Raw genomic sequence first — 16,921 nt, 5'->3', positions numbered from 1 at the left:
TTGTACTTGGTGATTTCCTGAGTACAAACTGCATGTGCATGGTGGCGTTTCTGAATGGCTCACATATGTTTAAACAGAGGCTTCAACCCTGCAGAATAGGTGCCAGTGGGAAGGTGGGGAGGGGTGCAGATCATGAGGGTTTTCTAGGCAAAACCCTCCACTGAAACACGTGTGAGCTGTTAATAAAATGGCATGGTGGTGTTTGCTTGGCCGTGCAGGTTAAGAACATGAGATGAGCCTGCTGGATCAAGCCAAAGTTGTATCCTGTTCTCACAGTGGCCAACAAGATGCTTATGGGAAGCCCACAAACCAGAAATGAGTGCAGCAGGCTCTCGGCCTCTGACCATAGAAGGACAGCACAACCATCCTGGCTAGCAACCGTCAATAGCCATGTCCTCTGTTAATTTGTCTAATCCTTTGTTCAAGCCATTCAAGTTGGTGGCCATCAATGCCACCTGGGAAAGTGAGTTCCATAGTTTAAAGTACAAGCGGCACGAAGAAGTTCTTCCTTTTATCTGGATCTTCCAGCGTTCAGCTTCATTGGATGACATATGTTCTAGTGTCATGCGAAAGGGAGGAAAAGTTTCCTCTATCCACTTTCTCCACACACGGCGCATAATCTAATAAACTTACACTGTGTCACCTCTTACTCGCTTTTTCTCTATCAGGTTGTGCACAGAAACTGATTCCATAGCATACTTCTGAAGTAGCTCTGTTAGATCAGACTCATCATTTAACCCACCACTAAGTTTTATGCTCCCAGATGCACTCATTTCATAGGATGGGTTCCAGCACAGGTGTGCTTGCTTCTTAAATCTCACAATGTGGCCTCTTCCACATTATTAATGTTTGCATGCTCTCTTTATGTATTAATTTTTTTTTCTTTTTCCAGGCAGCAAACAAGAAATCTTGTGGTGGCTTGTCCATTAGGATGATGAGCAACTGCCCCACCAACCTCTGTCTGCCCCTTCTTTTGAAGAGCCACTTTCCTCTTCCTTGGTCTCTGTGTTGCCCTTGTAAAATTCAGCAGGGAAGAGGATGGAGGCAGAACTAGGATTAGTTGCCTCTGTCTGTTGTGGGTTCTGGCTCCTCCCAATCAGGCTCTGGCTCCGCCTCCCTTGGCCTCCCTGCATTCTGCCCTGCCAGTACTAATGGGCACCAACCACCATTGTCAGAGGGCCCATGTGGACATGTGGGTGAACTAAAAGGGGTGTGGCTCCCCCACCTCCAGCAGGCTGCTTCGAGGGGAACAAATTGCATGAAGGAGGTTTCTGAAATTAGCACAGGGACCAGAGGTTGATTCTCCCACCCTCAACCAACTCTAACACAAAAGATTATCCTCCAACTGCTTTCACACATTTGCTGCAGTCCAGTCCAAAACTCCGGTCATCCCAAATGCACAGGCAACCCAAGAGTTCTATCATTCTAGGTATGCACAGCCAATGACTGTTGCCATGACAGTTAGTCATATACTTCCACATCTGGGGCAACCGACTTCCCAGTTACTAGAGACAGACTTTTAAAGTAAATCAGGCATGTCCAAAGTCCATTTTGGGGGCCTAATCCGGCCCACTGGTCGATTTAATCTGGCCCCCGTTGCAGTATATGTCCTGGGGTAAAAAAAAAAGCTCAACAACTTTGGTCGCCCCTCATGCATGTTCACTTCATCAAATCTGGCCCTCTTTGAAAACAAGTTTGGGCATTTGGGCACCCCAGAAGTAGACTGTGATCCAATACAGACAAACAACTTTTCAGCTCCTGAAGACACACCCATTTCAGCAAGCATTCCCCTGAAGTGAACTTGGGATTTTATAGTTTTGACTGCTTTCAATTGTTAAGCTCTTTTAAACTGTTTTATTGTGTATTTTAGTTAAGGGTGCTTTAAAATTATTGTGTACTTTAACTGTGGATTGGTTTTGTAGTTGTAAACCACTTAGGAGCTATATTATCATAAAAGTGGTACATAAATTAAACAACAATAATAATCCCCTTGTAACAACATAACTTGAATATTATCCTCCCCTATATCCTATCTGACAGTGTAATAAATTTTGGGTTGGGGCACACTTGTCTTTTGAATCACAGTGCAGTTGCTTTAGAGCTAAGCCAAATATGTAGAACATAGCAAGCTGACATCTACCAGACCAAGACCATTGGTCCCTCTAGTGCAGCGAAGTCTACACTAGGGATGGGGAACATGTGGCTCACCAGATGTTGCTGAACTCCCCAGCTCCCAACATCCCCATCCATTACTTACACTCTCTGGGGCTGAAATGACCTGAAGTCCTACAACAGATGGAGGACCACTTGAGAATTTTTCCTAGGCCTGCCTGGAGATGCTGCAGACTGAATGCTGGCTTCATCCCCAGCATCTCCAGGTATGGCTAGAACAGGGGTCTGCAACCCGCGGCTCCGGAGCCGCATGTGGCTCTTTGACACCTTTGCCGCGGCTCCGAGGCAGATACTAGCGAGGGGAGGAGGCGCATTGTGCGCCCCGACACTCCCCACTGTGGCGGGCGCTGTACTGGCTGTGACGTTGCATGGGGGCGGTGCGTGCGTTAGTCACGCAACGTCCCGATGTCACCTTCCCGCCTGCCCGCTACATTGTAAGGGGCATGTATGTTGGTCACTGCATTGAAAGGGGGCATGTACGCTGGTCACTGTTTTGAAGGGGAGTGAAGAACACACACACACAAAAAGGTAACTTGTTAATTTAACGTTTATTTCTATGAGGAGGAGTAATTCTGAAGGGTCAAACAAAGAAATAATAAAAAGTGACAAAAAAGTTATTTTAATAATGACGAGTTTTGCGGCTCCCAGGTTTGTTTTTCCTTCGGAAACGGGTCCAAGTGGCTCTTTTTGTCTTAAAGGTTGCAGACCCCTGGGCTAGAAGAACACCTGTCTGGAGAGCTGCTGCCAGTGAGTATAGATCAGGGGTGGGAAACTTCAGGTCAGGGAGCCAAATGCAGCCCTTCAACCCTCTCTGTCTGGCCCTCAGGACTCCTCAGTCTACACCCACTTTCACGCCACACCCCTCACTCACCTTACATAGCTCAGTCAGTAGAGCATGAGACTTAATCTCAGGGTCGAGAATTTGAGCCCCATGTTGGGCAAAAGATTCTTGCATGCAGGGAGTAAGCTAGATGACCCTTCCATCTCTATGATTCTTTGATTCTGTTATTCACACCCTATGTGAATGTTTTTGCCTGGCTGCAACTCTGATAGTGCTTCTTGCTTCATTGGATGGAGGCTGTGTGAATGTGTGTCAAGTTAGTCATGTGTACAAAATTTGCATTCATTGCTCCACCCACTTTTGCCACCAGCCTCGCCCAACAGTGACACATTTCCCAGGAGGGAATGTGGCCCTTTGGCTGAAAAAAAGTACGAACTTAGAAGGACCAATGGCCTGACTCAGTGTGAGGCAGCTTGCCTTCTTCCGGCGCTCTCGCTACATTGCTGAGACCTTCTGCATGCAAAGCATGTGCTCTCCCACTCAGCTGCAGCCCCTCCCTCGCAGGGACTGTCCTTCTGAAACCTGATAAAAATACTCTCTCCGCAAAGTGACCCAGAGGAAGGCGCACATGCGAGCGAGCGCACACACAGAGGAAAGAGAAATGTTCATTTCTGCGCAGGAGTAGTCATAGTAACCCTTTCCCCATAAACCCTATCACCTCCCCCCAGCTCAACCTCTGGCTGAGAAAAGCAGGACTTCCGCCGGAAGGAAATGCCAATTCCCGGATCTGTGAGTGCTGGAGGAGAGGCGGAAACTGTTGGTCACATTCTGGGAGAAACCCCCAGTTTTGGGAAGAAGACAGGCATTTTTTCTCTCATTTTTTCTGTTAAAAGAAGAACAATGCAGGAGAGAAACCAAGGACACAAGTGGGGTGGGCCATTCCAAGAGAGAAGGAAACAAGCTGTTTCCCTCAGCGGCTCTCTCACCATAACTCTGAGCCTCCGGAATGTGTGCTGAGGCCTGGCCGCCATGTGCATGGTTAGAAGGGGGAAGCCTGGCAGTAGGGCAGTGCTGGGGAACCTGGGTCTGTGGGTCAAGTGCACCTTCCAGGTCTATCTAACCCTCAGGACTCTCCCCAGGCCACTTCACCCACCCATCCGCCCTGCCTCAGCCCTCAACAATCCTGCGCCACACCTTCCTTGTGTGCTTTTACCTGCCTAGATAATGCCTCTTGCTTGCCCAGATGGGCAACAGAGAGGGGTGCATGAATGTGTGTAAAACGTCAGCCTATGGTACTAGGGCTGTCTTAACCATAGATCCACCCAGTGGCCCCCCAGGTTGCCCAGTGCCAGGCATGCAGGAGGGCGGAGCCAGCCAGCCACCTCAGTGTCTCGCTGGCTCGGTCGCCCCCAAACTCGCAGCACAGAACTGCCTGCAGCAAAAGAGCCAGTCGCAGCACTCAAGACTCAGGCCCCAGACTCTCAGCCTGGTGCCCCTGAGAGCCTGGCGCCAGGATGCCCTGCGCCCCCGACACCTATGGGTAAGACGGCCCTGTATGGTACATAGCTAACAACCACATTCAATCTTCCGCCCACATTTGCCTCTGGCCCCGTCCACCGCTGCTGACATCTTGCGGCCTCCAGGAGGTTGCCTAGCACGAAATGCGGTCCTCAGAATGAAAAAGTGGTTCCCCTGTCCCTGAGTCTGGAGGATTTTAGGCAGGGGTGAAACTAAGCTTTGTTTAACCAGAGTCAAAGACCCAGTTTGGCACCCCCCCTCATGTGCATTTGCGTGCACACACAGAGGCTGGGAGGCTCCATAGTGCCCCTCTGGAGGTTTCACGCAGGGCACAAAACCTGGCTAGCCCACCCCCACCCCCGTACCTACAGCTCTGCTTTAGGGCAGAAGTGCGGAGCCCCACTCCGCAGGAGGGCACCCAGAAAGACAGCTGGCTTGCTACATTTTGTAATGAAGCAAGAGGGAGGAATGCTTTGCAAAAGACCACCAAGTCCGGAACCCAAGAGGACCGAAGTTCACTGGGCTCCTGCGAGGATGCCGTGACTGCGACTCCTGCGTGGCACAACTTCTCTTAAGGCGACATTGCCCACGCTCTCTTCACAACATGAGCGAAGAGGGGGCGGGGCTTGGGAAGAATCTTATCAATGGCCAGAGAGCTGGCAGGGGGGTGGGGGAGAAAAGATGGCTTAATTTTACACCTCTCTCAACATCCGATCTGGCAGATAAGCGGACACGGGGGAGGGAAGAGCCGGAGAGGAAAGGGAATTGAGAAAGCATGATCTAAAAACCATATAGCTCCGGCCGGGGCAAGAAACGCGAGACTGGAGCGGGCAAGGAGAAAGGCAGGCAGGTGGTCCACAGGTGTCTGGTCCAGCGTCAGAAGGGATCCTAGTAGGTCGCCGGCCTTACAACGGTGGGGGGAGGCGGAGGCGGAGGACACTCCTACGCTACGCACGCACATATACACAAACCGCTTCTCCCCCTGCAGGGCTGGAGCAGCCGGCAACTCACCCCCGTGGCTGTTTGCTGCCGAGCCTTTTGTTGCTTGCTGTGAGGAGCGGCTGGCAAGGGAAGGATTTATGGCCCAGGCGTCCCCAGGGAGGAGAAGGCGGTCGGGGGCGAGGGGGCGTCAGTAGAAAGAGAAAACGTTCCCCACCCTCTCTCCCCAGTTCCCAGTATAAGCAGCCGATTCTGGTCCCGATCTTGGGGCGGGTATCACAAAAGGAGCTTATTGATGCCTCACTCCAGCTGCTGAAATAGGAGGCGGGGAAGAGAGAGGAGAGGACAGTGGTTGCTTCTTTTTGCCTGCACATCGTTGCACGAAACGGGGATGGGTGGGAGGAGGAAACACAGCCGTGGGGGGGGGGCGGGCGGGCGGAGAGACAAAGGTACGTCAACCTGTGCCCATCAAACACACCTCCTTCTCTCTCCGGCCCTCTCTCTTCCTTCTCCTCCCCACCTTCGGCTTGCGCAGTGTGGTTTACCAGGGAGATTGCGAGGGCTCCGGAGAGCGTTACAGCTCCCCATCCATCTTCTCCTCCTCCTCCCACTGACACCACCACACTGCAGTTCCGGGAACGGTGCTGGACCCCGAGAACACCCCCTTCCTCCCCGCCCAATACTCCGGGGGAAGTCACTCCTCTGAGCACCCACACATGCCACCCTCCTCCCCAAACGCTTTCGTACATTTGCCGCCCCCACTAGCCACTCTTCGCGCCCCCCTCATTTATTTAGGGACGCGTTTCCTCGCCCCCCAGTCTCCGGCTTCCGCGGCCTGGGCTGCTCTTCTTCTCTTCCTCCTCCTCCTCCTTCCCTCGATGCAGCAACAAGCCACGGAGATGGCGAAGCTACTACAGGAAGGCGACCAGACCCCCTCTTCTCTCTGTATTTCTCATATATATATATATATATATACACACCCACACACCCACACACCCACATACATATATACACATACACAGACATATATACAGGAGGGAGGGGTATCCTCCCGCAGAGATCCTAAGCCCCTGACCCCCAACTCCGAGCGCGCATCCACAAAACCGCGCACCCGCCGCGCCACTCAGCTTCGAAAAGCACCGGAGATCGAGGGCTCGCCTTACCTGGAACTGCTTCGCCCCCTCGTCCAGCTTGCTCGCCCGCTACGGGTCCCTCTTTGCCCCACTGGCAGGACCAGCGCTGGGGTCGCTTCGCTTTTCCTCCCGGCGCTTCCTCTGCTGGGGTTGCTCCCTCCCTTCCCTAAAAGCGCAGGGAAAGTGGGCTTGGAGCAGCCAGAGTACTTCCTGAGCGCGCAGGCATGTGAGTGCGTGTGTGTGTATCTGTATATTCCCCGGACTGACCCTTCAGCTGGTGTAATGCCACGAACAGAAAAGCACCTCCTCTGTTTCCCCACCTTCCTTCTCTCTGCCCTCCCCTTTCTCGCCGAGCAGAAGCTCATTGTAGGAAAGTGGGGGGAGCAGTTCTCTAGCTCCAGCGCCTCTGCTCCAGCGCCACCGCCCCCAATCAGCTGTCAGGGCGGGACCCCCGACTCGCCAGGTCCCACCCATTCATTGATTGCCGGCTTGCTGCTTTCTGGAGGAGGGAAGGAACGGCCAATCAAGGGCTTCTCTCATGGGTGGTTTTTTTTTTTTTTTAAAAGGCATGTCATGTTGGTTCAGAAGAGGAAACGTTCCTCCTTTAAAATTATTCTTAGTCTTATTCACTGCCTAACGGTGGGCGAGTGCAGATCCCCATCCTTAGAAGGGCACTTCCGGAATAACTACCTGTGTTCCTACTCTGGAAAAGCCCTAGAACATTTTTTTTTCTGGAGAGGCTTGGTCAATGTGAGTTAGGCAATAACTAAGGCACATTGACACCCTATATTTGATGCACATGATTTCCCCTAAAGAATCCTAGGACCTGTAGCTTACCCTCAACAAAGCTACAATTCCCAGCACCCTGAACAAACTACGGTTCCCAGGATTTTTTGGATGGCGGGGAACCCTTGTGCTTTAAATGTATGTTGGGGGTGTGGTCTGAGCCCTCTGCTTCTCATAGGCCCTCATCACAGAATCTATTATAGTTTCTTTTGCTGTATAAGGGGACATTCACACCTTATCTTTAAAGAGCTATGCCAACACTTTACACAGTCCTGGCTTTCCCCAAAGAATACTGGGAGCTGTAGTTTGTTAAAGGTGCTGAGAGTCGTTTAGGAGTTCTGTTTCCACACATGGAGTTCCAGTTCCCAAAGTGGTTTAAACAATCCCTCCTCACAGAGAATTCTGGTAACTGGAGCTCTGAGAGAGGAATAAAGGTCTCCTAACAGCTCTTAGCACCCTTAACAAATGACAACTCCCAGGGTTCTTGGAGATGATGGGAGTTGTAGTCCACAAACGGCTGGAGACCCAAATTCGGGAAACCCTGTTATAAATCATGCATTTAAAGCACATTTGAAACACATTCTCTCTCTCCAAGAATTCTGGGCACTGTAGTTTGTTAAGGGTTGCCAGCAATTTTTAACTCTGAGGGGTAAATTAAAGCGCCCAGAATTCTTGGATGGAAATAATGTGTGTCAAATGTGTTTTAAGGTGAGAACAAAAAACCTGCAGTAGGGATAGGGTAGTTGGTAGAGCCCAAGAATCTCAGGGTTGTGGGTTCAAGCCCCACTCTGGGCAAAAGATTCCTGCATTGCAAGAGATTGGACTAGAAGACCCTCATGGTCATGATTCTTTGAAACTGTGGCTCACCAAATGCTGCTGGACTTCAACTCCCATCAGCCCACCCAGCATAGCCGATGGTCAGGCATGATGGGAGCTATAGTCCAGCAACATCTGGAGGGCTGCAGGTTCCCCATCCCCACATTGACCAAAGACTTGCAGGGCTGTTCTTTCGTGGTATTAGCATATAGTTCCAAACCTCACCTATGGTCCGTGCTTTTTTTTCTGGAGGTATGCCAGGGTATGCATACCCCTAAACATTTTTTTTGGGGGGGGGAGCACTGCCTATGGTGCATAGTAACTTCTCTCAGTAATCCTCAGGGCAAGCAACACCGGGGGGAGGGGGGGCTGTTCATTCTGCACATCCATTCAAATACAAAATCTAGTATTGAACAAGAAGTGTAGCATTCTTCAACTCTCTATGTCCAGACCTCCCCCCTTTAAAATAGTTTCTAGTCTTCATGCTCATGCTAGCTTCCCATATTTTCAGTTCAGTGCATTAGACCAGCCTTTCTCAACCTTGGGTCCCCAGATGTTTTCGGCCTACAACTCCCATGATCCCTAGCTAGCAGGACCAGTGGTCAGGGATGATGGGAGTTGTAGTCCAACAACATCTGGGGACCCAAGGTTGAGAAACACTGCATTAGACCATCAAAAGAGCAAAGAAGCCACACAAGTGACGCTGACACAAAACCTCACACGTACACTAAGTAGAATAATAGAAGCATTGCCACCTGACCCAGCCCTGCCTCCCCCTCTTTCCTTCCTAACCTAACACTGTATGTTACACTAATGTCTCACAGCAAATGAAACTGACCTCTAGAAAATGCAACTTGAGAAAAGAGACAATGTATGTATTTTTGTAAACTAAGAAATCAGAGAGAGAGAGAGTGCAAAGAACCCTGTACCCAGTCCAAGCGTGCTCCACAACATCACAATTTCTCCTGGGTAATTGTGCAAGGAATCAATACAGAGTGAGCCTGGGTGACATAAGATTTGCAGGTCACAGAGTGCATAGACAACTTCAGTTAAATGATATTGCCTGTAGTCTAAGAGAAAAGCTTGCAACTGTGTGCAAAATTTCTGGTGAAAGCTTAGCAGGCAGGAGAGAGGATGACAGTGGGCAGACTTCCAGTAGACTTGGGTGGAGCTTAAATGCCCTGCCTAGCTTACAAGAGCAAGGTTCTCCATCATTGCTTCCCTTTACTACTTCCTTTATAAATTCTATACCTTCTTTGTTGGCTTTACAAATCCAAACTCTTCAAAAGTGTGCATTTTAGAAGCACAATGCCCTTGTCAAAGCATGCCAAATATGTGGAAACTTATTTTCCATAAGTTATTCTTATGCAGAATTCATAGAAATGGAGAATGGGAAGGGACCTTGGGTGGTCATATAGCTAGTAGATCTAGGTGCCCATTGGGACTTGCTAAGGTGGAAGCCTGGGAGACCAACAGGAGGTGGAGCCAGAGCCAATGACAGGCAGAAAAGCAAGAAGACAATCAGAGTGGTTTAACAATCCATCCCTCTTCTGGGCTTGGTAGCTCTGTGAGGGGAATAGGGGTTTCCTAACAACTCTCAGCACCCTTAACAAACTGCAGCTCCAGTGAGTGTTTAAAGTGGCATGATACTGCTTTAAAAGTAGAGTGCAAATGAGGTCCAAGTTGGTTGCCTTCTCAGCCTCTTATGGGAGTGAACGCCATAGTTTATCATTGCACTATGTAAAGGAACAGAGGAAGCAGCCATGTACCAGATCAGACCATTGCTCCATCTTGCTCAGTATTGGGCTCATTCACACTTACCTTTAAAGTGCCATGTCAGAGCACTTTCCCTGCAAAAACCTACTCTTTAGTGCTGAATTGGAACAAATGGCAATTGGGGTTTTCTGTGGATGGCCATTTGCTCTGCTTCGGTGGTAAAGAGCAGGTTTTCACCGGAAAAGCGCTGAGGCAAAAAAGAAAAAAACCCACTCGGACACAGTGCTTTAAAGCACAGACCTTTGCACAAGAGGAAAGGTCCCAGCTAAAGGGGGGCATAAGCAAAAGAGAGTAGTCCTTGCCCCAAGGCATTTACAATCCAAAGGCTGACTGGAAGTTAAATAACAAAATGAGGGGAGGAAAGGAAGGTGAAGGATTGATGTCAAGTTTCTTTTTTTTTTTAACTGCCATGCAGAGGGGCCACAATGAGCCAAAGATTGGGGGGGGGGGCTCAGCAAGGCAGTGTGTGTGTGACATCATGCATGCAACACGCAGTGTGCACCTGTGATGTCATGTGTGTGATGTGTGATGCATGCAACACTGGGAGGAGGTACATTGTCAGGAGGAGGCCTTGCCCAGCACCCTGCACCTTCAATGGCCTTGTCTCCTCCCCTCTGTGCTTGGCTTGGCGGTTCAGCCTCATCCACCCCCCTCAATATTCGGGGAGAGGCTGAGTCCCCTGCTAAGGAATACTGAGGGGACTGACGACAACTCCACCCCCTAGAGTTGGTGCCTCCTGCAAGAAGGGCTTTTACACTTGCCAGGAGCTCAGCTCTGCCCTTGCCGGTCTTGGAAGGATCCTTTAAAAAAGTCCCATATGACCAGAGAATTTGCACCTGTCCATTGGGGGCTATAGGAAGCCCGAACACATATTTTTTAGATGTCCTTTTTACAATGAGGCACGTAGAGAAGCCCCTGCTGGTGAGGCTTGCTGACCTCCCGGTAAAGCAAAAATTTGATCTGCTCCTGTTAGGCAAAGATCACAAGACGACCCCGATGGTCGCCAGATTCTGTGCACCGATCTGTAGGCACAGACCTTCCCCCTTTTCAATCTAGTTTGATAAGAAATTTCCCAAACTCAGATCCATGGGTGTCTCTGGATTATTTCTCTATGGCAGTCTATCTTAAAGTCTTTATGTATTTATATGCCTACCACATTTTTAAACTTAAAACCCATTGTTGTATATTGTTTTACATGTTTGTTTTGCTTTTGGGATTGTAGTTCCATTTGTGTTTCACAAGCTGGTCTCTGACCGTAATAAATTTCATGTTCATCTGCCTTGCCCGCCAAAGGTCCCAGGTTCAATCCCCAGGTGGGGCTGAGAATATCCCCCATCTGAAACCCTGGAGTGCTGCTGCCAGTCAAGGTAGGCAATACTGAGCTAGATTGCCCAGTGCTCTGACTCAGTTTAAGGCAGGCTTCCTCTGCTCCTATATGAGAGGCTCTTAACAGCTGGGAGTTTGTTCATTTCAACCCACGCAGAATGTGGGACATGTAGAGGGATTCTCATCCCTGGGGAAAGATGCCAAATGGGGGAGAACTCTGAGCCATGGGCGTAGCCAGGATTTTTGTTGGGGGGCAGCAGGCCTTTTGTTAGGGGGGGGATCTCAGTTAATTATGTATTTTTATTTATTTTTATTGATTTAGGGGGGCAGCTGCCCCCCAGAGCTACACCATGCTCTGAGCTGGGGCACAGCTCCAATTTAATCCTAAATGGTGATCTGAGTCCTGTGGTTGCCCGCCCACCTCCCTCCCTCCAGACTGGCTGCGAACACAAAAATAAATTGTTACTGATTTAGGCAGGCAAAGCAGAGTGCAGCAGCTTTGCAAAGGGAAACGAGTGGGAAGAGAGGATTCGAGAGGTGGAGGTGAGAAGCTGAAATGCCACTGCTCTCCTTGTCATCTGTCAGCCCCCCCCCCATTATTTAAAACAACAACGAACCCAATAGGTAGCTTGACTATAATCCTATGTGGTTGTTTTTCAAATGGAGAACTGCCACAAAGGTAAGAGAAGCATACAAATGGGACCTGCAACAAAATGTTGCAGTGTAGCAAGCCAACTGTGCCCTCTCCAGGGACACTCCATTCTACCCCATCCCTGTCCCCCAACACCTCCCCACTTTCCCACTTCCTCTCCCAACAGTCAGCTAGCATTCCACGACATGCTCACTCCTCACTGGACTGTTTCAACAACCCTGTCACTGCCATGCCCCCCCACCCCCCGCAATAAACAAAAAGCTATAGGAACAAAGGAAGCTTCCTTGTCCTGAGTCAGATCATTAGCCTATCTCGGGGAGCGCTGTCTACTCTGACTGACAACAGCTCTGCCGGTTTTCAGATATGGGACAATCCCAGTCCTATGTGAAGATGCTGGGGGATTGAACCGGTGACCTCCTGCAGCCTCTCACCTACACATGGGTGCATAGGAAGGTGCCTTAAAGGTAAAGGAACCCCTGACCATTAGGTCCAGTCGTGACCGACTTTGGGGTTGCGCCGCTCATCTCGCTTTATTGGCCAAGGGAGCCGGTGTACAGCTTCCGGGTCATGTGGCCAACATGACTAAGCCGCTTCTGGCAAACCAGAGCAGTGCACGGAAACGCCGTTTACCTTCCCACTGGAGCGGTACCTATTTATCTACTTGCACTTTGATGTGCTTTCGAACTGCTAGGTTGGCAGGAGCTGGGACCAAGCAACGGGAGCTCACCCTGTCACGGGGATTCGAACCGCCAACCTTCTGATCGGCAAGCCCTAGGCTCTGTGGTTTAACCCACAGTGCCACCTGCGTCCCTATAAAAAGGTGCCTTCTGCGGAGTCAAATCAATGGTCCATCAAGCTCATGATGGTCTCCACTTCATGGCAGCCGTTCTCCAGGTTTCCAGGCAGGGGCCGCTACCTGGGGATGTTGGGGATTGAAAGCCAGGGTCCTTGCCTGAGTCTACAAATACCTCCCTCTGGCACATGAGTGGAGATACATAAGGAGCAGTTATTGGAGAACTGAGTACCGTATTAGCATGTGACACAGAATCATAGAATTCTAGAGTTAGAAGGATCTTCTCGTCGAAGCCTCTGCAATGCAGGAACATGCAGCTGTCCCAAATGGGGATCAAACTCTTTAGGGGCCCTCCAGGTTGGGAGAACCTGCTGGAGGAGTCCCTGGAGTGGTCAGAGAAGGAGATGGAATCATCACCAGTGCAGTCCTCAAGAACAGGAGTGGCAAAAGATTTGGGTTCAAGCTGAAGGGTGATGTCATAGTATGCACCTGAAAAGCTGGAACTGATGGTCGACTTGTGCGCCTGGGAGTAAAACGAATCCCTGAAACTCATTTTTTTTATGAACAGTTGTGGTCAGGGGATGGTCCAGGAGGCTGTGGGATGGGTTTTCATGAGTAGGAGAAGATATATTAATTGCAATTTATCTTTCCAGGCATCCACATGTGTGGATTAAATAGAGTTTCAAACTCCCATCCTTGGCAGTAAAATTAAAAGCAGTTTTGAGCAAGTATAGATATGCAGTAAGCTGACTCCCCTTTCTTACGCCACTTAATAAAGAATCAGGCAACAACTTGTCAAGTAAGTTTAAAAAATAGATTTACTTACTTTATAATCATGTATGGGATCATAGCAACACCAGCAGTTAACAGTATATCCAGCTTTAGGTGGGGAAAGAAGAGGCATGTCTGCATATGTTTGGACCTAGACTGATTCGCTATGCTATGCTGGACTTTGGATGGTTTGAACTCTGCTGCACCAGCAACCCTGCCTGCATTGGTGAGTATTTTTGTGAGTGGTTTAGACCTCCTGCAACCATAGCTCCTAAAGGTACCCACTGCCACTGGCATGCGATACCAGCCAATCAGGTTGTGCTCTTGCACTACAAACCCACGTCTTCTCAAAACTGCACTTCTTGTGATAAGGAATATAGCCTCCCCAGAAAGAAATTGGAATGAATGCTCAATCTGCTGACATCATCTAACATCTTGCAAAGAAACCATGGCGGATACTTGATAAACAGGTCATCCGGAAGCAACATGAATGGAGAAACTGACAACTGGGAGTGGGAGAAGGAACGAAAAACCTGCTCTTGAATTGAGAGCCACTGGGGCTGCAATGCAAGAACTCTTCGCTCTGCATATAAGTGCCTTGGGTGGTGAGTCACCACCAAGAATACAGAATTTTCCTCTTGGTAGTGTTCCTGATTTCTGGACTGCCCTCACCCACCCAGGTTAGCTATTGGCTCCTCTGAGGCAGGAAGAGCTATAAAAGACTTCCTATTTAGAACAGGACGTGGTCTTGGCAACAATGGACTTCCTGGCTCTGCTCTCCATCATTGACTTCCTCCTCCTTGTTGAAATCTGCAAAGGCAATGCTAAAAATGAGGAGGCAGCTGACAGTCAGGGCTGCCCCCTAGACAGGCAGGTAGGGGCAGGCTGATTTTGGTGGGGCAGTGCCCCACTTGTCCAAAAGGGCTGGCCTCCCCAGAATCTGGGAGCATCTTCATGCATGGCAAATGCTCTACTGCTGAACTGCTGCCCTTCCCCCAAAGAGAATGGGCACCTTCCAATTAGAAAAGAGCCACAGATTATTCTGTAACAAGCATGATTAGCTGTTGGAACAGGCTGCTAATGGAGGAGGTACCTTCCAAGGCACTAAACAGCTTAAAGAAACCATTGCAAAATCCCAGGGGGGAAATCAAAGGGAGCAAAACTGTTTCCCAGTCTATAAAAGGAGCCAGGCAGCGCATGCATGCTCAAATTATGCTTGGAGATGCGCTCCTGCAATGTCAGCGGAATGGCCTTTTCATCTGCTGCCGCTTCTGCCCAGGGAGTAGGATAGGCATTGCAGGAAAAGAGGATTTGTATCACCAACAAAAAGAGGACACTAAGCTGCCTTATATTCTGTCAGGCCACTGGTCCATCTGGCTCAGTCTTGTCTACTCTGACTGGCAGTGGCTCTCCGGGGTTTCAAGCAGTAGCTTTTCTTAGCCACACCAGGAGATGCTAGGGATCAAATGTGGGACCTTTTGGATTTAAGGCAAAACCACGCAGCAAGAAAATGGCACGGTTTGGTTTTCATCTTGTAGCCCAACTTTTGTTGCATCCACAGATCTGTGCCCAGGCCACTACACCTCTTACAAAAACTGTGATCTGGTGCTTTAATATGAGATATAGTATATGTTCAGTTGCAGTTTTATATAAGGAACTTTGAATCTACACCAGAGGCTCTATGTTGGACTTAAAACTTATTTGGGAGGGAAATATAGGCGGTCATATGGGTGATTGTGTCTGGAATGTAATATAGTCTGGTTGCCTGATCTTTGCCCATGTCAGGGAAACCAATGTGAGATTTTTCATAGGTGGAAAAGGATTCCCAGTGCAAATGTCACAGGTAATATTTAACATGGTCTCCCACCTGCTGGCAAGACTGTATTGCAGCAATGCATACAAACCTGAGTATAAAAATGCTGGTGAATTTTCATGAACACTTTAAAAAATAAAATAAAAAACCACACGTTAAAGTAGAAATGTGGACAACTGAAGTTAAAAATGGAAAAATGAGAAACTGAAAGTGATGGATTTGCCCATCCCTGTCTGTACCACAAACTTGGTCTGTAGCACCCTCTGCTGCTCATTGTAGAATAGTTCAACACACCCCTGTTTTGTTATACAATCTATAATACCCCAACACCCCGCAAACATCCTTTTCATTGTACATTCTTGATGGTTTGTGCTCCTGATGGTTTGGGGGAAGTTACATGCCACCCAACTGTTTGCACCCGCAAAAGTTTCAGGGGGGACATACAGATTCGTTTCCAATCAGTGCCTGTCCCATAACTTCCTACTGAATTCAGCAACTTTTTATACCACTAGTGTTCCAGGGTTTCTTTCAGTGATAAAAAGGTAAAGGGACCCCTGACCATTAGGTCCAGTCGTGACCAACTCTGGGGTTGCGGCGCTCATCTCGCTTTATTGGCCGAGGGAGCTGGCGTACAATTTCTGGGTCATATGGCCAGCATGACTAAGCCACTTCTGGCAAACCAGAGCAGCGCACGGAAACGCCGTTTACCTTCCTGCCAGAGCGGTACCTATTTATCTACTTGCACTTTGACATGCTTTCAAACTGCTAGGTTGGCAGGAGCAGGGACCAAGCAATGAGAGATCACCCCGTCGCGGGGATTCGAACTGCCAATAGCTGGTGGCAATTGGGACAGGTAGGGCAGAAAGCAGGGAGACCAACAGCAGGTGGAGCCAGAGCCAATGACAGGTAGAGCCAACTACTTCTGGTTTTGTACCCAACCTCCTCCTTGCTGAGTCGTACAAGAGCAACACCAAGACTCGGGGAGGAAACTGACATGCTGTGCTACCCCTCCGGAGTTGCTGTACACAAGAAGGCAGGCAGGTCAGAGGGATTGGCTGAGGGAGGCCTGATGTTGATGGAGCAGTGCCCCATTTGACCTAATAGACCAATTGCCACTGGTTCCTTCTGTGTTGCTTGTGAGATAACTAGCCTCATAATAACTAACATCCTTAAGTCTAACCAATGCATGAAGGGGTTAAGTTCAAAGAGTAAGCTGTCTCATCAGGCTTAGCTCACCTTGGGAGGGACTAGGTAATTAAGCCTCTGTTTCCACTGAGAATCTCAGCATCCGAGGAAGTCTTTGCTGGTTGCTGTAGCTCAAATCGCATGGCTCTCACAAGCCATCATTGAGTTCTATAGGAAATAATTTAGGAACTTTACCACTTTAACTAAGCCAGATTTTACTGCCCATAACACTTTTTCTCAATGCTGTATGGAAAATCACATGAACCTGACCTTTGGAGAGTTTGTAAGTAAACCATTTTTAACTTACCAGATGTATGGGTCCCCCCCCCCATGCCAGGGGAACAGGGAAGTTTTGGAACTCTCAGTTTTGAAGGTCTAACAGCCTATATTTCCACACTTTGTTTTGCTGCATAGTTTGTGACTTTAAATCTCTGCTGGGGTTCTCTCGCCAAAGAGTACT

General features: G+C 49.2%; 1 protein-coding gene across 3 annotated transcripts in view; it reads right to left on the bottom strand.

Annotated features, from left to right (window-relative positions):
• FGR (FGR proto-oncogene, Src family tyrosine kinase) overlaps positions 1–6,950 on the bottom strand; it is a 53,400-nt gene extending 46,450 nt beyond the window's left edge. Inside the window, exon 1 of one of the 3 annotated variants that reach the window (XM_081869142.1) lies at positions 6,574–6,950. The gene's annotated coding sequence lies outside the window, so the exon portion shown is untranslated. Of the gene's footprint in view, positions 1–3,043; positions 3,065–6,573 lie in introns of those variants that run through there. The other 2 variants (XM_081869140.1, XM_081869141.1) reach the window with 2 other exon arrangements.
• Between the last annotated feature and the right edge of the window lie 9,971 nt (positions 6,951–16,921).

The sequence above is a fragment of the Podarcis erhardii genome (genome assembly GCF_964252035.2).
Source record: "Podarcis erhardii genome assembly, chromosome: 7".
NCBI lineage: Eukaryota > Metazoa > Chordata > Lepidosauria > Squamata > Lacertidae > Podarcis > Podarcis erhardii.
This window is presented reverse-complemented; position numbering and strand designations above follow the sequence as displayed.